This window comes from Ictidomys tridecemlineatus, chromosome 2 (assembly GCF_052094955.1).
Source record: "Ictidomys tridecemlineatus isolate mIctTri1 chromosome 2, mIctTri1.hap1, whole genome shotgun sequence".
Taxonomy (NCBI): domain Eukaryota; kingdom Metazoa; phylum Chordata; class Mammalia; order Rodentia; family Sciuridae; genus Ictidomys; species Ictidomys tridecemlineatus.
The window spans coordinates 62,503,383-62,530,584 of record NC_135478.1 but is presented as its reverse complement, the minus strand read 5'-3'; the positions used below and the strand labels follow the sequence as shown (position 1 = coordinate 62,530,584).

At 41.8% G+C, this 27,202-nt stretch overlaps 1 pseudogene; it reads right to left on the bottom strand.

Moving 5' to 3' along the window:
• Nucleotides 1-773: 773 nt before the first annotated feature.
• Nucleotides 774-27,202, bottom strand: LOC110597010 (KH domain-containing RNA-binding protein QKI-like; annotated as a pseudogene).

Below are 27,202 nucleotides of genomic sequence, written 5' to 3'. Positions count from 1 at the left end.
ATTATACTGTGCCTTTATGTGGATCTGTTGTGATTTTGTACATTTGCCATCCTGTAGGCTTCTTGAATTTGGATTTCCAATTTATTATTCATGTTTGGAAAGATTCTGGTATTATTTCATTGAATAGATTGTATATTCCTGTGATTTGGTTCTCTATGCCTTTTTCTATCCCAATACCTCTTAAATTTTAGCTCTTAAATAACTCTGAAATTTAAAAATCGTTTTTTGGATTTTTCTTTTTTGTATTACTTTTAAAATATCTTCTTAAGTTTTTTTCTCATGGCATAATCTTCGTATACTTCAGGTATGAGAGGAAATGTATTTTTAAAAATGCCTTCTGCCCTTGGAGGGCACTATAGTGACTGAACAGTACATAAAATTGTAATACTTTTCAAATCACTTCACCAATGACTTGCCTGACCGAGTTCATGAATGTTGCATCAGCACATAGTTTATTCAGAGAGAGTATGATTTTCTATGAGAAGAAAAGTTTTCTAGAAGTCTTTCACTGTAACTTCCTCTGTCACTGTGTAGTCAAGGGCCATATGTCTCCCATGGAAGCCTTCTTACCATTCTCTTGGTGTAGACATTGAAAGATGATCAGTGCTTGGAATGATTTGGTCCATAATACTTTACTATTATTCAATACACATTCTAGAACCACTTTCATTCACTCAGAGGTGGAGTTGGTGGACAAAAAGCTGAGCTGGAAGACAATGTTTTATTTGTATTTTATTTGCCTAGATGGTAAGACAAATGAACAAAGAAGTCCCTCATCTTGCTGCACTGACCACGGGCAAGCAAAGGCAATGATCACTTAAGTGATCATCAGGCAGGATGGTCAAGTCATTATTGGGAAAAGAGTTCAGAGACAGAAGTTCATAGGTTAGTTGCCTATGAACTCCACCTTTGGTCACAACCCTTTGGAAAAGACGGAGACACATATTGTGCCTTCAAACTTTAGTAGACACTGCACCTCACACAACATTCAGTTCAATAGGGCACTCAAGGACTGAAGTGGCTGGTGCTAACGTGTAAGGTATTTGTAGGGTGTGTAGATCAACCCAGCCTCTGGCCATAAAGAGACAATAACATCAGTAGTGTGAGGAGTTCCTTTTGGCAAGACAGAGGTCTGTATTCGTCTGATCAAAGGCATTATGGTAGGGTCAGCAGGAAAAGAGTACTCAGGGTCACTGGTGAAAAAAGATGTGCAGCCCCAGGTATAATCCTATGAGCAGCCTGGGCTGTTGCCAGAATAGAAAACGCATGGACTTGGTGATTTAACATTGGCATCTCTGTAGGTGTCATTAAGAATCAGAAGCTCATAACTGCAGTCTTTAGTTTTACTTTGCTCTATTCTGAGCATCTTCTACATTGATTAGTACATCTGAATCTTCATTTATATGCCCCTGATTCAGTTTGTTCTATTTCCTCGTCCTTTGATTTATCTTTTACTGAGACTTTGCCTCAGGCTATTGGTTTACATCCATTTTCTGTCTCAAGCTCTTTAGCTGTAAATCCTCTGGGGCCAAAGTTCCTACTAAGAAAATTAAAATCTAGATATTTAAATTTTTTGAGTTTTTTTTACACAAATAGAGGACATCTTTTTATTTCTCTGGTTGTACATGATGCAGAGTCACTCCATTTGTTAAATCATACCATACAAAGGTTAGTAATGCCTTTCTCATTCCACCATCTCACCCCCACACACCCTCCCCTCAACCTGCTCTCCTCTGCTCAATCCAAAATTTCTTCTTTTTTCCTTGAGTCTTCCCCAGAATATTATGGACCTGATCCACTTATCAGAGAATATATTTGGAACTTATTTTGTTCCATGATAGTCTCCAACTCTGTCCATTTACCTGCCAATGCTATAATTTCATTCTTCTTTAAGGCTCAGTAATATTCCACTCTTCCTATGTACCAGTTTGTTTATATTCAACTGTTAAAGGGCATCTAGGTTGTTTCCATGAATTACCTACTGTGAGTTCAACTGCTATGATCACTGATGTCACTGCATTGCTATGATGTGCTGATTTTAAGTCTTTTGCATATACACCTAGGAGTGGGAAAGCTGGGTCAAATGGTGGTTCCCTCAAAATTTTCTAAGGAATCTCCAATCTGCTTTCCAAAGTGGTCACACCATTTTTTAGTGGCAAAAATCTGAATATTCTTCTACAGACACATTCAGTTTCTCTCATAACTTAACAATAGTTCCCACATAATCAGGCAATTTTGCACTCTTTTTCTTTTTTGTACTGCCATTTAATGTGTGTACATGTCTTTAGGGACTCTGATAATTTCCTCCTCTGTCAACTGCTAGAAGTGGCTGAAGATCCTGCAGAATTTGGACAGGCTGCTCAGGAGCTTCTTGTCCTTCACCAACTGCATCAGGTAATCTGGGATTACCACTTCCCCTGACCATATTCCAGACTCCACAGATCACTTCACCCAATGCGATGAAACCAGCACCAGACAGGAGGAATGGGCAGGGGCAACCCCTGGGCACTGTCTGCTGAGGACTCAGTGTGCCTCTCTGCACTGGCTCCTGCTCTTGATCCAGAGCTGAGCCCCATGGAGGCTTGTCTATGAACTACAATGAAAGTTGAGTAATGTGTATATATTACAGTATAAGGAGACATAGTGACATGCCACAGTGGTTCTGGTGGCACAGCTGCATGGGCAGTCTTATGCCTTAGATGTATGCTATTAGAGGAATTGGTGGTAGAAGACAAAATCTGCTGTTTAGGGAAAGCCCACAGAACAATCCTAATGTAGACCATGAGAGTTTTAGAACAGTCATGTCACCTGATGTAGAGAATTACACACCTTTTGAATTACAGCTCATGGTGCAAAGCCTGGTAGGTACAAAACAACACCAGTCATCACTTGAATATGAGGCCATAACTGTGTGATGTGCCAGTCAGGAGATCAAGGAGGCTCAGCATAGTGGAAAATTCGCATCAGGGAAGGAGAAAGAGCAGGGCTTGCTCTCTGTACTCTGCATGGGCTTATGGTAAAGGCCCCAAATATCCAAGTTTCCAGTACGAGAAACTCTCCCAGGAGTCCCATGTATGTGCCATGGGTGGAGATGAGGCTTTGGGTACAAGGTGAGTGTGACACTACTGCTACCTGAGGGCTCCAGTTCAACAATGTCTAATAGAAATACAGTGAAACCTGATTATGCAACGTCTCCTAGTCACATTAAAATTAAAAAGGTATGCATAATTATTTTAATAATGTTATATAACCCACTATATCAAAGAAGCATCATTTCCACTAAGATTGAATGAACATTATTTATGATATAATTTACATTCTTTTTTTTCATGCAGTTTTTTTGAAATATGTTACATGTTAATTTGGACAGTGAAATTTTCTCAGAAACGTCTGATTTGTTTTCTGTTTTCTCATTTACATTTGTTAAGGTAGATTTACTTAACAAAAAAACCAAAGCATGATTGGTAATTTTCTAACCACTGAGTTGTTAACAGAAATAACATTTACCCTTTGATATTTACAAGCACATAATATAAATATGATTCATGATTTTTAGAATAAATTCAACTTTGAAGGAAAATGATGTTTGTTTCAAAACTACAGTTTGACCAACTATCTTATGAAAGTCCATAATTTAAGTAATATAAAAACACAACATTTCTAAATCTACATAGAATAATTGCTTAAGATTTTATTTCTTCTTTTTAGATATACATGACAGTACAGTGGTTTGGGATATATATATATATTTGACCATTCTTGTCATTATACATGATGCAGAGTTACACTAGTTTTGTATTCACATATAAAAAAAGAAGTTATATAAATGATCTAATTCGGGGGTATAGAAAAGCAGTCTTTTCACTGTTCACTGTTACAAGCTCTTGACATTGTTATGTTTGTATTCATAGAAATGCAATGTTGATTTTAAGTGACTTTTTTGATCATCAAGCTTTTAGAGTAAAAAAAAAATAAACTCTGTGTTTGCAATGTCAAAAACAGCAGGAAGGTATTTTGGTGCCAGGTCATATTCAACAAAGAGTGACCTGAGAAGAAAATAATCCTGATGATGAGGTGGATCTTAATTCAGTTGGTGTATCTCAGATTGTTTCCATTCCTAGACACAAATATGTTTGTCCATTCAAGTCATGAATACAATGCCCATGCTTTCATGAAGAGAGATTATTCATGTGATCATGAAAACAGATTTCCACTCACAGAGGTGACCTGCCTACAGCCAGGTGGCAACAGCCAAATCGAACCCTGAATTCTAATATGAGGTTATTTTCTATGGGAAGCAGCCAGGTACCTCAGAGCAGATTGATGACACTAGACCTTTCATCATAGCAGATTGACATTAGTTTTCAGTGAAACATGCATTTACCCTTGAGGGAGCTTGTTTTTCTTGCCTCCAGTGCTTCTGCCAAAACTGTTATCTATGGACTTATTGAACACCTTAACCACCATTGTGGTATTCAACATGGGGCTTCTGAGCACAATGGTTATGTCAAGCCAATAAAGGGCAGTAATCAAGCCATATTTCTGCCATTACTACTCTTACATTTCCCCAACATCCTAAAACACCAGGTCTGACAAAAAGGTTGACTGGTTTTTCAGGAGTCAAAAATGAATTTTGGTGACTGATTTCACCCATATTCAATAAATAATGATGTTTGTGGCATAGGCAGGATTCCTGGAGCTGGAATGAGGGCCTGGTACTGGGAGTGACTCCACACACTAGTGACCCACTAGCACAATGTTTGCTTCCCATTTCAGTAATTCAACCCTATGTTGGTCTAGTGCAGAGGACTTAGCTCCACGCATGACACAAGAATGACTGCTCTTACCTGGGTCCAAGCTTCCCTTTCGCTACTCATGACAAGGAATCTTTAGACCAAGTTGGGGCTATTGGACATGATTGGTTTAATAATCAGGGGAATTAGGTTGCCACTGCTAACTCAAAATAAGGAGGCAATGCATGGAAAGAAGCATGTTCTCTATTCCTTCATTAGACTGCAGTTAAGGTCAGAAAACCAACACAATCCACTTCAGCAGGGCTATTGGTGCACCTGTGTTGTCTGCAGTGATGATTTGGGCCATTCCACAGGGCACTACTAGCTAGAGATCAACACTAGCCAAAGTACTTTTTAGTGGTGAAGGGACTTAGAAATGGGGAGTGAAGAAAATATCAATAAAATAAAATACAAGAAAGTGCTGGGGACGCAGCTCAATTCTCTAGTGATTCTGAGTTCAATCCCTGGTACAAAAAAGAAAAAAATAGTTAACTTTATATTTCAATATTTAACTTAAAGGATATCAAAATGGAGTAAAATGACCATACTTGACGTCAAAAAGTATATTTTATTATCTTATTGGGAAAAGATGAGCATTTTTTGTTTGGGCGGTTTGTTGGATAATTTTATCTTAGTGGATGTGGCCTGGATATCATATGGATATAGGAATGAGTTTCTGGTTATTTCAGGTGGGATATGGTGCCTTTTTTAGTTACAAATTTCATAGCTTCAGTTTATTTCTCAAAATTTATTCTATGTTTATTTCTGATAGTAGGAGGAATGCTTTCTGTTATACTATCCATGGAGGATAAAAGTGAAGCCCTGCAATCCTGTGACTTATGCCTGCATATGTGTATTTGTTGAGCAACTACATAGAGAAGAGAGCTCAGGTTGTTCACATGTCCTTAGATTCACCTTCATCATGGTTCTAATACTTCAATTCTTTCATAATTCACAGTAACTAGAACGTCTGACTCTGTGTTCATTCTATCTAATGAAAAGAATGAGTAGTACTAGATGAGGCATCTGGATATTTATCACAGAATTTAGCAGCATAGAGCAGCTTTCTGAGTATAAAATGGCCTTCCTGGTCCATGATTAGTCAGATATGTCTGTTGCTGATGTGATGAAAACCAAACAACAACAATTTAGAGAAGGAAGTTTTTCCCCCTCATGCTTGCAGAAGTGTCAGTCCATATAGGGCAATCTCCATTGCTCTGGGCCCAAAGTGAGGTAGAATATCATGGCCATATGACATGGAAAAAAAAAGCAACTTTAGGCATGACCATCAGAAAGCAGAGAGACCTCAGCTCACCAAGAACAAAATATAAACCACAATGTTCCATCCCCAGTGATAACCTCATTCAGCCATAGTCTACCTGCATACAGTTACCACCTATATCTTTGGATTAACCATAGATTAATTTACACCTCACAACCTCTTCATTTTTTCTCTCAAGATTCTTGCATTGTCTCACACATGAGCTTTTGTGGGACATCTATATCCAAATGATAAGAGTCCCTGAATGCTCATGTGGGAGATCTCTCTTCATTGATTTCTGTCCTCAAATGCACATCACACCTGGGCTCTCTGAGATCCCTCTCATTCATCTATAGATTTTTTGGGTAAGTGTGTATTTGATCACCATGCAAAGTATAAAGCCTCTGGGCATAATACTAATAGGAAGACACTCGAATCAACTGTGGGGTCAAAAGAAGATTCTGAGGAATTAGAGATTCAGAATTCAACCTTCTTCAAGCTTCTTTGAGAAAAGTATCATCCTCGATTTCCCTGAACAATGGTTATAGTCAATTTCCAGTTGTTGACACTTTTGCCATTCTTCTAATTCTTCTGAGCTGTTTTTTTTTTTTTTTTTTTTTTTTTTTTTTTTTTTTTAATTTTGGTCTAGTTCAGACAGTCTGTTGCCCTTCCACGTTCCTGTCCATGGGCAGGGTATTCCCTGCTGAGAGACCACTGATGACAAGTTACTCAGCATAAGGGCACCATGGACCCTCACATTCCTCATAGTTTCTCAATAGCTCCCAGATGGACTTTAGTTTCCTCTTTGGCATTTCATTTAATGTTCCTTTTGTTGTTGACATGCTTTTAAGCATTTCACATGTTATACATTGTTTACTTGTTCAACTTATTCATTACTTTTCCATTTACTTATTCATTGTTTACTTATACTTTTGTGGATTTACTACCAATTTTAGCCTCAAACATTGTGTTTGACACATCTCATTCTGCAATGTACCATTAAAAGCCACTTTTTTAATTATCCATGTTTTATGTGGAATGTCTAAAAGCACCATAATTCAGCCCTGATGGACAAAACAACTTTAGGTCCTTTATTGTGTGTGAAGCTCATCAGTGTCATAGTTTCTAGGGCTTAGCTCTTAAAAATAATTTGTCAAGGATTCCTCAAGCAGAGATGATCCTGCCTCTGAACCATGTTTAGGGCTATGAATTGAGGCTGATGAGAGTCAGTGTCACTTTGAGAGTCTCCTCAAGAAGACTGTCCATACTCCATGCAGGGATAAGTGAACAAGTGCCCCCTTCACTCATGCAAGATGACATAGAAAATTCTTCCTGAGTTAAGAATTTGGCTAGAGGTGGGAGGAAATTTCAGAGAAGACTGTGCAGGCATCTTTGGAAGACCCTAGGATAGTGAAGCCTTCCCAGCATTGACTTCTGGACAGTTGTAAATAGTTCCCTGAGATTAGCAGGAGGCCCATGCTGTAATGCCGGGAGAAGAAAATAGACCCTAAGAGCCCCATCTTCTCACACTGTGCTCCCTCATCTGAACCTCAGCGTGTTCTCCATAAGGAAATTTAACTAGCGTGGTCTTCTATGCTTACACATACAATCAGCCTTTTTCAGTGCATTTCCCAGATGAGGTCGTCTGTGCCTTGGCTCTTGCCTGTGTCCTGGGGGTGACCCTGTGTTAGTCTGACCCTCAGAATGTGGTCACTGCAGCCCCAGATACAGTTTAAACTCTCCTGATGCCCACTCAGGGACTTAAGTTGGACTCCTTCTTTTCACCCCCAGGGCTGGCCTCACTCTTGAACTCTTCCTATGTAACCCCAGCTTCTCTCTTGGCTTCTTCTGAATGCCCTTCCACTGACACTTGCTGGTTTACGATTAACAGACTAGCAGCTGTCCTCCAGAGGACCCCAAATCTTCTGTCACTGGAGAGCCTGTTGTCAGGATGCCCAGCCTCATTCTGTGACAGTTGTGCCAAAACATATCCTGTCAGATTGGTCGCATTCACAATGCACTCAAAGTCATGGCAGGTCAAGTTCTTGTTACCAGGGGCTTTCTTTCTGTTAAAAGACAATCTGTAATACTCAACCCTATCTCCCCACATGCAAGAGTTTAGAGAAATTTTGTTAAACCTTGTAAAGATGATAATTTCATAGGTACTGAGAAACCAAGACTCATGTGTTCCATCTAATGTCATCCCAGATAATGACAGATTTCTGCCAATGTGCTGATTTCTACATGTGTTTTATCTTTTCTTAAGTTCCTTACTTATTCACTACCATCTCCCATTGTGATTAGTTTATTTTTTCCCCATCATACCAATTTGGTTACCTTTCATAGCCTTTTATCTACATTTTAAATTCATTTTCATAATGGTTTCTACATGCTTTACACCAACTACTTTAAATCAATACCAACATAGTTTGCAATGATGCTACCTGAGTTCTATTACCATGTTCCCTCTCCTCCTCCTCTCATCTATTCTTGCATATGATGCTGTTGACACAAGTATGATGTGCATACTAACATTTTTGTGCTCATTTTCATTCTTGATTCAAACTATGAGCACTTCTTTTGTCTTTTAATTCATATGGTAAAATGGTAATTATTTCAGGTGTTTGTTAGAATGATGGAAAGCTAACACAACAAGAATGCAGAACCACAGTCTAATCCCTGCATCCCCTCTCTTGTAGCTGCCCCTGCAGCCATCCAATGGATACCAGGCCTCCTCCCTGCAGAAGAGCTTCAACTCTCTCTGGTCCTCAGTTCCCGGCTGGTCTCTGCTGCCCCCTATTGACCTCTGTCAGGGAGCATTTTAAGCAGTTGAATAAAGAGTTTGAAGTTAAAAAATTGAAATTGCCCTAAACACCACCATTGGGTTTCAGGCTAACTCCATCCCAAGTATAAAATGCCTGCTTCTCTTTGTTCTCTGCCTTGTACTGGTAAAGTGCCAGGACACAGACTTTACACAAACATGCTCTGTGTCTTAACATGAGAAATCCTTCCTCTCTGTAACCCCAAAAAATCATCAATATAAGAAACTAAAAGATCCTTGGCAGAACAGTAAGTCTGGTACCTGAGAGACAGCCATGAGAGGTCTACCCATATCACCAAAGATCAAAACAGGTGCCAGGGTACTTAGGTTCTCAGACGCCACTCCAAGGGGACTTGGATCTAAAGAGCTAGACCCTAACTGAGAATTGTGAGACTCTGAACCATTGTTATGCCCCCACACAAATACTCAGTCATCCTCTGCCTCAGAATCTGCAATTATCTACTCTGCAGTTGGACAATCACATGACATGAGAAGAACCATTGGAAATAAAATGGAGCAGGAAGCTGAAGACACCTGGGCCTAGGAAAGATGCATGTCCTATAGCCTCAGGCAGAGTCTCTGAGGCCTGTGAGAAGAAATCAGGCAGCAGGAGGCTAGAGCAAGTCTTTCTGACAGGAGAGGAACTAGAAAAAGAGACAAGCCAGCTTCTACTGAGAAAAGGGCCAGCTAGAACAAGACTCTTCTGTCACTGCCAGAATTCAGCTCTCAGTGTATGGCAGTCTGAAGCAGGAAAAAGCATGGGCATCTAGAGCTGCACCTGCAACAACTGGAGAGATTCCCTGCCCAATCCCCTGAGAATTTCCCAAAATTTTGCCAATTCTGGTTTTTCAAATTTGAGTGTGGCCACCATGTTAGGATGTGCTCTATGGTGAGAAATCTGCTGCAGGTGCAGGGGCGAGAGGTGGGGAGGAGAGTTTTGGCTGAGTGATGGTATAGCTGGGGATGCTATGTTTAGGGATAGTCCCTTTTTTCTCTCTGAGGCCTAGAACAGTCCCTGGGGGAAACCACAGCTTCTGGGTCCTGAGTAGTGAGAGAGTAATGCCCATATGTGGGTGTTATGGAAGGTCTGTGCAGCCCAGACTCCTAGGATGAAACCTGCAACTTGTCACCAGGATGTGAGGAGTCCAAGGACAGAGGCAGGAGTGACACATACACTCTAAGAGGAGTAAAGCTGAGCTGGCTCAGGAAACACCCAGGGATTGTCCTCTGAGCCCTGCATGACATCTTTTATGCCACTTTGTTTATCTAAAAGGTCAGTGATATGTGGGGTTTATTAGCATCACTCCTGGCCCTCAGAAGAAGGAGAAAACAACATTGTGCAATAGAAAGATCCAGCCTGGAGATCCCTGAAATCTGATCTGATGAGTTAAGCAAAATCATTCAGTCATGATTACCATCCTTCACTTTATCTCTTTCTTCCTTCTCTTCATGATCATCTTTATAATTGTGAAGGTTCTGAGACTTTACCATATTATCAAACTAAAATGCTAGCCAGCCACAGTTTCACAGATGCTGCAGAACACAAAAGACTCCTAGATCAGAAACAAATAACATATTGCCACTCACAGCAATAGCAGGTGCCCAAACAGCAGCATTTTTTTTTTGCACTATTTCCACCAAGCCATACACAGAATGTCAGGAGGCATTTGTGCACATGAGTTAAGCACCCAAAACAGTTTATTCAGTACATCAAGAATAGCTGTTCTCTGCTCCAAAGGGAAACACACTCTCTACCTTCCAAGGTTGCTCACTCTCAAACATCCTTGGTAATACAGTCCAGAATGAATGTGTTCAACACTATGGCTCAAGAGAAATAAAGAAATGCAGAGCCCCATTAACATTTTTTTCTGAAAACCATGATCTATACCAATGACTGGAAATACCATTTCCACTACCACACCCCATGGATATGGCTAGACTGATTTTGACCGAAAATAGCAGGTATTTTGTTTAGTTTATAACTCAAAGCACGGACCAAGCAACTCCTCAAAGAAGTCTTTCAGAAAATTTACCTTGGTTGGTCCTAGGAGGCCTCTTTAATAATTGCTAAAACAAAACAAGACAAATTCCCACAGGGCTGTAGTTGTGAACTTCAAGGGATGCATTTAAGATCTCATGGTATAGCAAGGTAATTATGGTTGACAACAATTTATTGAATACTTCAAAGTAGCTAATAGAGAGAATTTTAAAAGTTCCTCACACAAGAAATTATTATTGTTTGAGACAATGCATTTGCCAATGATCCTGATCCAGTCATTTTAAATATATGTATAAATATGAATACACATACATAAAGATCACAATGTAACCCATAAATGTGTACAGATATTATATATAAATTAACATTAAATGTTTTTAAATGAATTTCCTGGCAGAAAAAGCATCAGGAAAACAAAAGAACAGATCCATACTGCAGTCCTAAGAGAAGCACAGCAGGGAGCTTTCTCATCAGGATCTATAGTCCAAAGTCCTAAGGAACTCAGATATCTGTATACTAGTCTTCAGAGCATCAGAATGCAGAGAGGTGAAGGAGCCAATATGGCACAAGTGTGCAAGTAAGGCAGAAGAAAACTCTATTCAATCATGTTCACGTTGGGCCCATGTTTAACTGAGCAGCTATCATAGGCCTGACTCTGAAATTTGAGTTTTCCATGCACTGAGCAGCCTGACACCATCTGGAGAACAGTGGCATCATCAACAAAGAATGTCCTGGTGCCATTCAAACACCAGGCTTCAAAATAAAACCTTTTCTTTAGTACATCAAGACTAGCTGTTCTCTGCTCCAAAGGGAAACACTCTCTACCTTCCAAGGTTGCTCACTCTACAGACATCCTTGGTCTTGGCCTTATAGCATCTCAAATGTAGGGAAACTGCCTGAAAATCAACTTCTTCATCTTCAAATAGGGGAGGGTTAAAGTGTGTAAAGCACTCAGCCAGTGATAAAGCATCACTATTAACCATTAAATTATGAATAATATACCTTTCCCTCAATTCACCCCAACTCTAAGCCTGTGCCCATCCCCCTCCTCCTCCTCCATCACTGCCTAACAGAACTCAAACTTTGGCTCTACAGGGAACCAGGCACAAGTCTTCCAGGTGGACCAAGGACTAGAAATGCAAAGAACAAGTTCATTCTTAGTTTCTAGCTCATCCTGCACCCCACATACTGAACAAACTTGGACTCTACATTCATCTTCTCTGGGTCTTAGTTTTCTCATCTGTGAAACAGTGACACTTGCCCCAAGGTTACCCCAAGAGTTGTTCTGAAACCCAAAGTGAGACAGCAAACAAGGAAACCAGCGTTCATCAGACACCTGCTGGTCTCACTAACCCTCATAACCTCCCTGATGCAGAATAACATTCTCCCCATTTTACAGGCAAGAAAACTGAAGCCCACAAGTGATCTATGCCTGAAGGGACTCAACATCTTGATTTCACCACCTGCTTGTCTGAGGTGTACAGAATCATGCCCTGCAGAGAGGATCCTTTCCTGATTCAAGAGAGAGCCAGACAGAAGCAGGCCAGGCTTGGCCAACCTAGCCAATGTAGGGTTGGTCTAAACTGGCCAGAGTGCAAAGTGTAGGAGTCTAGCCTAGGGCCTGATCAGAAAAGCCACAACCTTGGCCCCTCCTTCTGACATCAAGTCTTCTGGGGCTTCTATTTCAATGAGCCCTCAGCCAATTTCCACATCCTCTCTATGCCCCTGGATGACAGTCCACAAACCCATGACACCCTTGGAGGAACTAAGGAACAATGCAAAATGTAATTCAGGAAGGCCCCACACAGGGCTCCAGGGATGGGGCCAGATAGGTGGCTGCCCTGAGGAGCAGTTGGGCCCTGGATTTTTATTATAGCAGGGCAGTTGGCATTTGTCTCTCTGCAGGAGACCCCCAGGGGTAACAGCTATGGGCCCTGGATCAGACCAACTGAGGACAGGGACCAGAACCAGTCAAGGGTGAGAAAAGGGCCAAGGGCCTCTTGGAACTGTATATACTGTATCAGCCACTGCCCTCAGGAGGACCACGACTATCCCCTCTACAGACCCCATACCACAAGAGCCTCTGACCCTGAGAGCAGAAAAGGCCCAGGGTAGGCCAACAGGTACTGGACCCTCCTGCTGCTGCTGGACCTGGCAGTAGATGCCCATGATAGAGGCCCCAACGGCAGCAACTGGGAGCAGGCCTTGGGCCCAGTAGCCTGAATACGAAGCAATCTGTTCAACCTGCAGATTCCTTGGAGCAGGTAAGAAGTCTTGGGGGAACATGAGAGTCTCAGTTGAAGCTGGGAATGGGTGGTAGAGGAGGAGGGCAGCAGATGTAGCAAAAGTGGTAAGAAAGGATCAGCCTGAGACACTGGCCTAAAGTGCTGATTTTTGTCCATTGTGGGTATGTTTGAATTAATTTTCAGCATCTATTGAAGTATTATTTATCTTGGTTCCTCAGTCTTTTTGCACTATGGATAGTGCCTCACTCACTCCCCCTAGTCCATTATTAGTATCTCCCATTTGCACAGGGTTCAGCCTTTCCACTCCTTCTTCTCCCTGTTTCCTTTTGGCTGTACTCTACACCCTTATGGTTTGGCTGAACCACTGAAGGTGGGAATCAGGGATCCAGTCATCAGACCCTTAGCCTAGGATTCTCAACCAGGGCTGAATTTGGGGGTTGCTTACTCCCCAGAGCTGTAGATGCATGATCATGTCTTGTATTTTGTGACAAAAAAGGGAGGTGCTGGGGAGTGCGCCCAGTAATTGGCCCATGATAAGCACATCTGCCACTGAGCTACATCCCCAGCTCTGTCCTACAATGGTCTAAGAGAAGGGGTGTTCTGCAGAGCCCTCTCCTGAGAATGAAATATGGATTTCACTTGATCTCCCCAAGCATATGCTCTCACTGCCTTGTTCATTAACATTTCCTGCATACCAGTCCTGGTGACAACAGAGAGGACTGGCCTGCACCAAGGGACCTGTCTAGTCATGAGGGAGAGACTCGTTGTCCTTTCTCAGAAGTATGAGATCCTGAACTCATAGAAAATAGTTCCCAGTGCAGAAAACCTGTATCTGGCCTATAAACAATGACCCTAACCTTGAGGCCATGCCAGAGAGATAGACTTTTTGGAACTAAGACCCTTACCCACGGCAGAGACTTGAGAGGAGACTCATAAGTGTGAAAATGGTTCCTTAGTAAAAACACTGGCCCTTAGAGCCAAGGAATCAGGTCAAAACTTACCCATAATGGAATACACTGGAATCACAGAGAGCTCAGAGGCCAGAAAGAGATTACAGATGGGCCAGAAAGTAAAGGAGCAGTCATGACAGAAAGGCAAGGGTGACATATCTATGTAAAACGCTATTGTCTAAGAGGTGCCAAGTAAGGTTATACACAGGTGTTTTGGGTTGTTTAAAGCTGTAAACATGGGGAATAGTTTAAGGCATTCCTCAACCCAACCTCTCTACAAGACACATACTCCAAAACAGAGTTCTGGAACAAGAAGACCCTCCTCACACACTGATTGTAGGGGCTCCCCAGGTCGACACAAGAACACTGATCCCTTTTGCCTGGTTCATCTTGCAGGTCAGCCCAAGGCTGGGCCCTAGCTCACCGTGTTCCAACCATCCTGTGAGGAGCTCCAGAGCAACAAGGCCACACTGTTGTGTCTGATCAATGACTTCTACCCAGATGTCATAACTGTGGACTGGAAGAGAAATGGCACCAAGGTCACCCAGGATGTGCAGAACACTCAGCCCTCCAAACAGACCAACAATAAGTACATGGCCAGTAGCTACCTGACTGTGACAGCAGATAAGTGAAAATCTCATAATTCATACACCTGCCAGTTCACTCATGAGGGGAGCACCGTGGAGAAGAGTGTGTCCCCTTCACAGTGTTCCTAGGTTCCAGACCCTCAGTCAACCCTGGAGCTGAAAACCCCAGGGAAGCTTCTCTCCTTCCAACTCTACCATCCCAGCCCTCTACCTCAATTCAGAAAATCCTCAATAAACATCCTCCTTTTAAACCAGAAAACATGGTCCTGCTTATTTTAGAGTACACAATTCCCATCTTAACTTTGACCATCCCCTCAGGTGTACACAATTAGACCTGGAGATAAAATGGCCAGGAAAGGCTCCTGATATTACCCTGGCAGATCCATAGGATTTTCTACAGCAAAGGAATTGCCATCGGCAGGAACCCAACCTGCATATTTTCACCTATCCACTCTGTGCTTGCTCCTCTTGTGCAGACTAGTTCACCTCCCCACTCCTGGGATCAATCTCTCCTTGGATCCCCAAGGCCTCTAGGAGAATGTGTGAGCTCCCTTCGCTAGGGCAGTCTGAAGATTACTCTATCCTCGAATGTCCTTTCATCTCAGGTCTAAGCCCTCATCACTGAGCCCATCCCTTCTTTGTTTCCTGTTTCCCAGCTGTAATCCCAGTTCTTGTAGCCTAGAGCCACTTGCTCTTCCTTCCATGTCCATCCTGCACCTACCTCCCCAGGGTCACTGCCTTGGGATCCATAGTTTCTCTATGTAGCACTCACTGAAAGGACTTCTTGACCCCTAGGTCATTTGTACTTACTCCACACTCCTCCCTGTGTGCCCTGTTTGGCTATTTTTCTTTTTTCAACGCCCCTCAGAGACATGGGTAAGCTCTACTCTCTACTATCCCCCATGAATAGCTCAATAGATCCCTGTCCTTAGTTCTTCATGTTCAGCAGTTCATGGCTAGTCAATGAGTGCTCCAGATTACAGTCAAGTGTTGGATTCCAGCCTTACATCTTGCATCAGTCTTTGAACTGACTCCTCTCATTAGGAGCTCTGTGTTACTCCTATTAAACAGGTTATTTTCCTGGCAGTCCCACACTCTGGGTACCTGAGCTATGAGACAAATAAATGCACACATGAAATCCCATGCATGCACCCACATTTGTTACAGACACAAGAACATATACACACATTCTTTATTGTACATTTTTGGGGGGTTTAAAATGGGCACCCAGGTCCCTCCTAGATGCCTCAGTTCCACACAGGTACCCAGCTCCACTTTCATTGTGATATATACAAGCCTCTCTCTTTTTGCCCAGTACATTCCCCAAGATAAGATGAGCTGGGGACACAGCCCCTTTCTGGACCAGACAACATCAATGAAAACAGTTATGAGGCACACTTATGCCTCCTCCCCATTCAACTCCCTTTTAGGTGGATGGATTCTATGTACCCAATACTGTGTGATTCCATGGAAGGAGGGGCCACCTCTTGCCACTCTTCCATGTATTGTACCTGTTCTCTGAATAAGTTACTAGCCCCTGGATTCACAGTACAGCTGTAGGTGGGTCTGGGCTTGGAGTCAGGAAGGGCTGGAGTCGAGGTCTGCACCCCTGTGTTTTGTGTGCAGCAGAAGCACCTAGCTAACCCTCCTTGCTGAATCTTCCTCTTTCCCTCCTCTTTAGGGTTCAGGGTGAAATCTAGGTAGATTTTTTTTTCTCTTTTCTATCTTGTCAGAACTACTGTCTAAATTTATCTCGAGGTCTTTAAAAAACTTTCTCTATCTTATCTGGCCCCTCACCCTCTCCAATATGTCCTTCTTGGGTACCTGTTGGTGCAGGATAGGATGATTCAACTGACACCTTCCTGCTTTTTGCTAAGGCCTCACTGTGACTCTATCTTTCTCTCCAGTGAACATTCTACCCTGAATGGGTAAATAGATGTCTGTTCTTTTCTTTGGGTCTCTTGTCCTTGGGCCCCAAGGGAATAGGGCAGTCAGGTTGGGCTCCCAAGACTATCAGATATAGAAGGGAGGAAGGAAAGTGCTCAGGGTCTTGGTTAAGGGAATGCCTTCAATATAGAGAGGGGATCTCTCAGACTGGAACTCAAAGAGATGATGGAGAAAATAGAAGGAGATAAGGATGAAGAAAGAATTTTCTTTGAGAAGGTGGACATACAGCCAGGTGCAATGGCACATGCCTGTAATCCCAGCAACTCAGGAGGCTAAGTCAGGAGGATAACAAGGTCAAAGCCAGCCTCAGCTACTTAGCTAGGCCCTAAGCAACTTAGCAAGACCCTGTCTCCAAAATTTAAAAGACAATAATAAAATAAAAAGGGCTGGAGATGTGGCTCTGTGGTTAAGACCCCAGGGTTCAATCTCTGGTAAGAGAGATGGAGGGATGGAAAGGTGGGCATAGCTTCTGGGTACCACCTCCTCCATCAGCACAAGAAGGAAATCTTAGACAAACAGATCTCAGGACACAGGCTCAAAGGTGGACACCTTCCCATTTTATAACAGAAGGAGAGGCACCAGAAAGAATTTCCTGACCAGAGACTCCTGAAAAAGACAGGTGACAGGGACAGGCCTATGACAGGCAGGACCTCCTAGATCAGAGAAATCTTCCACCATAAATTTACATTGCAAAGAAGCCTCTTAGAACTAACATAAATCCAGTCTCTAAACAGGAAAGACTCCAAAAACTGAAGCCCTCAATCCACTGGATTCCCTGGAATTCAGACTCAGAATTAAGGGTCTTATGCCCCCTCTCCACCAAGGCAACCCTAGAAGCTTCTCTACAGGGAGATTGAGCAGGGGCAGCAATGATGGTGTTTTGTCAATAAGAAATCTTTCTCTAGCTCCTTTCTTCTTAACTCACACTCATTTGCAACTTCACTGCAGGAGCAGAACAGCTGAGTGGTAAGTACCCAGGCCTATGGCCACCATGCTCAGCAACCAGGAACAGAGATGTCACTGACCACACCTAACAGTCCTCCATGGTTATCACATGGAGGTGGCCAGCTGCATACCTGGCTAACATATCCAACGTCTCTGTGTACAAGTGCCTCCCTGACATGCACATTCACAAGCACTCTACACAGATACCTGCTCACAGCCACACACATACACAGCAAAGCCAAAGCAGACAGTGCGCTGTAGTGGTTACTGCTATCCCTTCTCTAAAAGGACTCCACATTAGTAATCACCTCCAGAAGTCTGCATGGAGAATCCCAGGATGCACAAGTCTGGGGAAATAATTATGTCTTTCTACATGGGAGAGGTGTGACCTGCAAGGGCACACAAGAGCCAGGAGATGGGGCCTCGCATCTCCATTCCCAAGTCAATGTTCTCACCCCCTTCCATATGACCCGAACACTCAAATTACAGCTAATTCTAGCTCCCAAGGCCCCACTAGAGCCCAGAGTCTGAACCTGCTCTGGGGTCTGGGGAAAAGTAACTGGGGCACCTACTACCCCTACACACACAAACATACACACACACACACACACACACACACACACGATGTACACTGTAAGGGTCCAGCAAAACGTCGGAGTAAGAGACCACAAGAGACTGTCTTATGCAAAAGCAGAAGGGTGGGTTTATTTGGAGACCAGCATACTGGGGCCCAAGCTCTCTATAGCAAAGAGAGATAGAGCCCTGAGAAAACCTTGAGCAGAGCTTATATACTTTCCTTGGAGAGGGCAGAGAGAGAAGTTACATTTTGTAGTTTGGCAGTTGGGGACAGCTCTTTCTGGGAACAAGATTAGCAGACAGTCCATAGTTGGGGACAGCAAATTCTGGGAACAAGATTAGCAAACAGTTCTTAAGATTTCAACAGTGTTTTGTTAAGCATATAGAGAAACACAGTGACAAGTACTTATTTTATTAACCTTTCATTTTTCACTTCTTCTTCTGGCTATTTTAATCATAAAAGTGATCATTGGGGGGTGTCACATTTTGTATCTCCTAGTGGGGTATATTGTTGTCTGATTACCATAAGTTTGACTTGTCCAATTTGGGATTGGAGAAAGGAAACTACACGATTAAGCAAACAGAGTCCTGGAGTTAGCAACAATATAAGAATTATTAAAAAAACGGCCAGGGCTGATAAAAGCATAGTTAACCAAGGGGACTGCGTGAACCAAGATTTATATCACCCTTTTTGGGTTTCTCTCTCTCATTGACGCTCTTTAAGGCATCTTTTCAGTTTACTCATAGATTTTTTTCAACTCCAGTATGGTCGGCATAAAAACAACATTTTTTCCTTAATGCAGCATAAAGGCCCTCTTCTCTCATGAAGAGGAGGTTCAACCCTCGCCTGTTCTGTAAAACAACTTCAGAGAGAGAGGTTAAAGATTCCTGTAAAGCTGTGATGGAGGTTTCTAATATTTTTAAGTTTTGGTCCATTGCTGTTTCTAATTGGGTCATTTGTTGTGTCCCACGGACCAGGGCAGTAGTCCTTGTGCCCACCCCTGCAGCAATTCTCATTCCTAATAAGATGGCTAGAGTGAGGGCTACAGGTTCCATGTGGAACCAGGTTGTATGTTTCCTTATTTGATCTTTAAATGAACCTGCATCATGATAGATCACTCTGGAAAACATCTGCACCATTACATAATTAATTACATCTGTTGACAATTTTATGAAAATATAAATAATGTTTAAGTATATAGAATTATACTGTTGTAGAGACGGACAAGGCAAGGTACCTAAGATAGCACTGAAGACAGGGAAAAGTTCTATTTGGTTGCAACCGTATTCAGAGGGCATCGTTTCTGTTGTAATCAATTAATCCCCTGAACCCCAAGTTTAGGAAGTTCCAGAATTTTGTACTCAACATATAAGGGAAGGGGCTCAGAAGTTCACAGTCTGCAGAAGTTCACAAAAAGCAGTTTTTGTTTCTGTTATATTTTTTTTTCTCTGTTCTGGGCAAGTTAACTTTTTAAGGACACCTGGGAGGGGGAGAATTTTTTTCTTTTTCTTTGCCAGCTGTTACCATGGAGCCCAATTGATAACTTTTTATCTTAGAAATGTAGTCATCTCTGTGAAGCCCTAGGCTAAATCGCCAGTAGGGCATTGTCGTAACTATCTCAGGAATTTCAGGTTCTGGGTGTAGCAGAGGAACTTTACTATGCCCCGGTCTTTTACATTTTAATTCAGGCTTTGCAGCTTAGAAACTTTACCCTTTCACCTCATGAAATGAGGCACTATGTATTCCCTAGAATAACTGTTCTAATCTCTGGAGGAATTTTCATAATCCTGGAATTTCTTACTCTCAGAGCCAGTTTTCTCTGTGGGAAAAATGAGACTGGATGTCTAGTTTTTATTTGTATGTGTGTTTGAGACTGGATGCCCTTATGTTGCCCAGGCTGGCCTCAAATTCCTGGATTCAAATAATCTTCCTTTCTCAGCCTCGCAAGTAGTGAAATTAGAGAACTACTGTGCCTGTCTCCCTATGGGAAGATTTTTAATTACCAATATTATGCCTTTAGAAGAATTGAGATATTTTTCTTTGTTTATTCTTTTTCATTTGTTTTAATTGGCTATATATAACAGTAGAATGCACTTTGATACCTCATATATAAAGAAGTATAATTTCTCATTATTCTGGTTGTACACAAATCCCACCAGTCATATAGTTACATATGTACATATGTACATAGTTACATATGTACATAGAGTAATGATGTCTAATTCAAGAATTGATATTTTATGAGCTTTTTTTGTGGTTCTGGGCTGAAGTATTCTACAACTCAGCTATAACCCTTCCATATCTCCTTGATTATCTATCTATCTATCTATCTATCTATCTATCTATCTATCTATCTATATATTTACATATTTATGCATAAATATTCATATATGTACATACATACACATTTGAGAAAATTGGGTTGCTGCTATACTATGGCACCGGGAGGATTTAATCCAGAACCCAGAATACTAAGCATCTTAATATTTCTTCATTCTCAGACCTTTTAAGAATGAAAGTTTAGATCTCCCCATTACCTAAAGATCTATGACCATCTAAGGTTCTACTAGAAGAGCAGGGAGATAACCAAATAGGTGGCAGAGGAAAAAAGCCACAATTGTCCACTAAGAATCAGGTTCTATTGTTTGAACATGGTTTGTTTCCTCTGAAACTCATGTTGAAAATTAATCCCCATTTGTGAAATCTTAAGAGATGGGAGCTTTAAGAGGTGATTAGGGCTCTTTCCTCACAAGATGATTAATCCATTTATGTGATTAATGGATTAATGGGCTAATGAGTTTTTTTGATTTTGTGGTTGCTATAAAATCCTATTTGGCTAGGTAACAGGCACACTCTGTCTCCTATCATGTGATACCCTGTGCAACTTCAGAACTCTGCCAGCAAAAAAGACATCACAAGATGCATCCCATTGACCTTGGACCTGAACCATGAGCTAAAGTAAGCCACTTTTCTTTATAATTTACCCAATCTGTGGTAATGTGTCATTAGCAAGAGAAAACAAATGAGACACTAGGATTACCGGATTCAGTAAATAAAAAATACTAAGTAAAACTTGAATTTCAGATAAACAATAAATAGCATTTTTAGTGTACATCCTCTGTGATTATCAGGGATGTATTTATACTTAAAATTTGATGAAGTGCCCTACATTTTATCTGACAAACTTATTCATGACCAATTTAAAAAGGAGAATTATAGTAACTTTGCACACTTTTTTCTCTGCTTAGTATTTGCATGTGTTTGTATTTATGAATCATGTTTTCTTCTTATCACTATTATTTTACTTACAAATTGATGACAGAATAAGATCACAGTTCTGTAATCAAATTTGAGGGGAAATGAATATTGTTAGCTGTGGATGCAATGGTTCCTGGGAGCATGTGTCTCTTCATTTGAGGAAGAGTGTAAGAACTTCTTTGGGTAAGGGATAGATGTCTTATTAAATGGAAACACAGAATGGTTTTGTAGTTGTTCAAAAGTTCAAATGTGTATAGAAAGATAAGTACAAAAGTTGAGTTGAAAAATGGATCAACTGTGCCAGTTATCAATTTAATACCTCAGCTCCAGTTCCTCCTGCCTTGCACAGTCCTACAAACCTGGCCCATAATGTAGCCATCTGGTGCAATGTTAGACTTTGCAGGTAAAGGGACACTTCAATGCCATAGACACAAGAAGGTACTTCCTTGCTTACCTTCTTTTATATGCAGCACGGGAGACTAAAGTTTGACTTTTGAATAGTCCTGTCACACCTCAGGAATCCTAACTGAGCATAATGTGAGTTCCAGAATAATGTTCAGACCCCACTCTGATCACCTGAATGCCACTACTAGGTTAGCTACAGACTCTCACCCCATCCCTCCACTTCTATGAACCAGTCCTGGTCCACACCCTCTAGCAAGGAGACACAAGATCTGCTAGCCTAATTCTAGTTCATGCTGCCCTGCCAAGTGCTGGATGGTGTTACCCAGCATCCTCTCAGATTACTTTTTTTCCCTTCTCAACCATTCATCTATCTATCCCTCCATTCATTCATTTAAGTATTTATTGATCACTTACTATATGCCCAGGATTTTTCTAATACAAACTTGTGAACAAGTCTTTGTACAGCGATATGGTGTTTTTGGATAAATACCTTGGTGTGGAGTTACTATATCATATGATAGTTGCTTAACTTTTCAAGCAACCACCATACTGATGTCCCAAGTAGATATACAATCCGACTTTCCCATGAGAAGTATGGAAACAGAAGTAGACACAGAAGTGAACGCAACAATGTGTTTGACCCCATAGAGCTTACATATAAGAAAGGAAAGGATACAATAAAAAAGATAATAACAGGTAATAATAAGTTGTGTTAAGAATTTTAATTTGTTTCTGAGTTTTAAAATTTATATAGATGGTTTTATGTCATATATGGTATGAACTAGGAATTTAGGAGGTTTTTTGCAACAAATGATGTAGCAATTAGCAAATAATACTGATAGTTTAAGTAATATCCAACAATGGAACTGCTTGTAAAGTAAAGCACACTTTCAGTTTTATGCTTTCTAGAGTAGCCACACTAATTCACAACCTGACAGCAGTGAAGGAATCCTATTTCCCTCAGTTGTTACCACTCTTGATATTGTCAAGATTTTCCATGGTCACTATGTTGAACCTGTGACACAAAGAAAAGACCACCAACTCCAATTTTAAACCAAATTAAAGCAGATTTAAATTGTATGTACAAGAGAGCTGACCAGCAGGTTCTCACCCAAAAGCCTGGCTAGAGAACAGCAATAGCTCTCCAAGGAAGAAAGGTTATTTATAGTCGAAAAAGTTACAAAGGGGATGTCTTGGGAACATACAGCTAACAGGATTCTGGCAAGCATAATACAAAGGCAGTTAGCAGATTAATGATCTATATGGCTTAACATTTCAAGGTAGGGAGTAAAGTGAGATTCCAACATCAGAATTTATGTGACGCCACCAAGGTTTTAGGGAGGTTTGTTATCTGGTCAAGGAGAGCCAGGCATGAGTTCAGAGCATGGGCAGGAATTTCAAAAAAAGTTTAAACATCAGGATATTGTCAGGCCAAATAGAAATATTAAAACATAAATGAACTTTTCATGACTTTGTGATGAGATGGCTCCCAATCTTCAGATGGAATTAGGTTGTAGGGTTCATCAACTACACAATTCTTTCTGTGGCCCTCCCTCATAGTTCTCAAATAATGCAGGCAAAGCTGAAAATGTGTACTACACTCCAGGTAAACTCTCCTTTGCAATTAGGTGTCAAATCACCCTCTTCTATCTGGACCAAGGGCAGAAACTTGTTCATGCTTGTTTTCTCTAATGCACTGCTTCACACACAAAATTATTTTCCAGTTCTGTGACTAATTCATAATTTGCCTATCTCTGTCTATTTTCTGTTTCTAACAATACAATTCCACAGACTAAATAAGTTAAAAAGGAAAGAAGTTTACTTTGGTTCATGGTTGTGATCTGAGATCAAGGAGCTACATCTGGCAATAGCTGTCACAACCCGTTGCCCGCAAGGAAGACGCAACTCGGGAATCTTCTTTCAGCAGTTTATTCAGCCCCTTGATATTTCTTCTACTGATCCCTCGGATGCCCCTCCAAGCCTTAATATAGCATCTCAAGCCCCAATGCGAAGCTGCCACGTGGAACTTTCTCATAGGGTGCTGAAAAGCCATGCGCCAACTCTCCCAAATAAGGAGTTGTTTGTCACATACCACAGCGGAGCCAGCGCCATCTTGTAATGGCGACCATAGTCTGCATAAGCGGAAGAAACGGCTCACCACAGTTCCCCCTTTCTGTTTTCTTAAAACAATACAGGTGAGAGTAGAGGTCCTATCCCACTGTGCAGAATGGCTGCATAGTATGGCTCAGTCCTAAGGAGGCGCCTTCCCCAGATCTGACTCCATATCAGCTGACGCCTTTTTTCGTGGGGCGGGGCGTGGACGCGTCAAACCCGCATCCAATAGGACATGCTCTCCTTGTGGTCCCAGTCCACTGTGGGATCACTCAAGTTCAGTGCCTTGCCTCGCATCCTGTATTGTGACGATGGTGAACAAAAGAGGGTAGCTGGGACTACCTCTGTAGGACAACCACAATTAAGTTGGTGACACCCTGAGAGAAAGGCACGGGCTTTAAAGCCATAGCTAAAGACCAGTGTGGAAACCCTTCTGCGTGCAATGGCAACAAGACTTGCAGAGTGCAAGGGCTTTCCAGCACTAGAAGAAAGACAAAAGAAGGACATGTCGAACCCAGTGCAATGTTAGAATAACTTGGGGTGCAACGGCCATGTCAAAGGCACTAGTGTGGAAAGCCATCTGCATGCAATGGTAGCAAGACCGGCAGAGTGCAAGGGCTTTCCAACACTAAAAGAATAACGAGGAAAGACATGTCAATCCCAGTGCAATGTTATAATAACTTGGGGTGCAATAATCATGTCAAAGATTTACTGTTTAAGATGCGCAAGCCAGACTTGAGGTGAGTTGCCATTTTCTAAAGCTGCAAGAGCTTGCAGGATCATAGCCTTATCTTGAGCACTGCGGGCCTTAAGGCGACAGAGAAACCACAAACAGAGGAACATACCGAAGCAACACATTGCACCAAAAATGCCTACTCCCACCCACTCTTTAAAAAAGGAAAAGGCAGAAGATATCCAATTGGTGAATTGACCCAAAGTCACGGGATCAACACGTACTATTCAAGACAGCTATCTGAGTCAGTTGAGACTGGATCATTTCTTCCGCTGCCATGGACCAATTACCAGCCAAATAGTCACCGATGATGCGGGAAGCATTCCTGGAATCATTAAATCATGAACTGGCATTGGCATTGGCCATGCCCGTGCCACTGCCCACCACTGCATTGGTGTCGTCTGTGCCATTGGCACGAGCACCAGAACCAGAGCACTTAGCAGAATGAAGATCCTCATCACAGGATTGCTGTGGTATCTCTTGTTGCTGGTTGGTTGATGTCAAGACTCTTCTTGTCAGGCGTTCAGGGACCCACAACGGTTCCGTGCGATCCTGGGGAAAAACACATACAGATCCTTGTGCCCATGTCAGCACGGGGTCGGGGCCATTCCATTGGCCCATAAGAACATCCTTCCACTTAACATAGCCAATCACAGAGGGCTGAGGGGACACATGTCTATTAGCCGCAGAGCGACCATGAATATCCAAATTCAAAAAATTAATGGTAAAGAGAGCTAAGGACAGGCGTTCTTTAGGAGTGTGCTCAGCTCCTATTCCCCCTTTTTGTTTTTGCAAAGTTTCCTTTAAGGTGCGATGAGCACGCTCAACAATGCCTTGTCCTTGAGGATTATAAGGTAGACCATGAGTAAGGTGTACTCCCATAGTAGAACAAAAAGATGTAAATTTCCTGCCAGTATAAGTAGGTCCATTATCAGTCTTAAGGAATGCAGGTGCACCCCATGCTGCCCATGCCTCTAGGCAATGAGTAACAGCATTACGTGCCTTTTCTCCCGATAAAGCAGAAGCATAAATAATTCCAGAGCACGTATCAACAGAAACATGTACATACTTGAGGTTACCAAAGTCAGGTATGTGTGTCACATCCATTTGCCAGACAACCAATGGCTTTAACCCCCGTGGGTTCACTCCATAAGTAGGGGGATGAAGAAACGTGACACAATGGGGACATTGTAATACTATTTGACGAGCATCCGCTCTTGAAATGGAAAAACGCCTGCACAGCGTTAATGCATTAACATGGAAATTCTGGTGAAACAATTTAGCCCCCTCTAAGGAGGAGGCCAAGCAGATCAACTGACCTCTAGTGGCTGAGTCTGCACAGGAATTTCCCTGTGATAATGGACCAGGAAGAGAGGTGTGAGCCCGGATGTGCATTGGATAAAAAGGAGCAGTGCGGCTGCAGATAAGCTGTTGAAGCTGATCAAAGTAAGCAGATACATTATGGGCATCACTAATAGCTCCCACGGCCTCCAGGACTTTTAGTGCTTGTACCACATAGATGGAGTCCGAAATGAGATTAAAAGGAAAAGAACACTGCTTAAAAACCTCAATAACAATTTGTAGTTCTACCCATTGTGGATTTCCAGGAGCAAATTGATGCTGGACAGGGGGAGAATCATTAATTACATAAGCTCCCATTCCAGACTTGGAACCATCAGTAAAGATGTTAACAGCCCCCGGAATTGGACTGGATGAAGTTACTTTAGGGAAAATGATGAGATGTTCCTGAACAAAATGGAGTAATGGATGAGAAGGGTAATGATTATCAATATTTCCTTGAAACGAGCAACATAGAATAGCCCAGTTGTCTAGATTAGTACACAAAACATTAATTTGAGCTTTAGTGTAGAGTATAATAAGAGAAAAAGGTGATTGTCCGAAAAATTGAATGCTTTGTTGAATCCCTTTAAGTACCAACGCTGCAACAGCATCAGGATAATATTTTAAGTATTTTCCCGGGGATACATGTGGGTGGATCCATAGTAAAGGCCCATTTTGCCACAGTACTCCAGTAGGCTTCTGCATAGTGGCAAGTACACATAACTGGAAAGGTTTATCACTGTGGAGCCTGCATAGAGTAGCATGCTGTATGGCTTCTTCTACTTTTATAAGGGCCGTTCTAGCTTCTTTGGTGAGGCTACGAGGGGAAGCAAGATCTGGATCACCCTTAAGAGTAGTATACAAAGGCTGGAGCACAATATTCGGAATATGTAAATATCCTCTTATTCAATTAATATCTCCCAGCAGTTTTTGAAAATCATTTAGAGTGCGAAGATCCTGAGTTCTTATGGTGATTTTTTGTGGTTTTAATTTGTCATACCCAATTGTCGCTCCCAAATACTTAATAGAATCCCCCGTTTGAACTTTTTCAGGTGCAATATGCAGTCTATATTGAGCTAACAGCTTTACTAGTTCTTTATAGTCCTCATGAACTGTCTGCTCTAATTTAGCGGCCAATAATCCATCATCCATATAATAAATGATCTTGATGGAGGAATACTTTTGTCTGAGAGGTGCGAGTGCCTTCCCCACGTACATCTGACACAT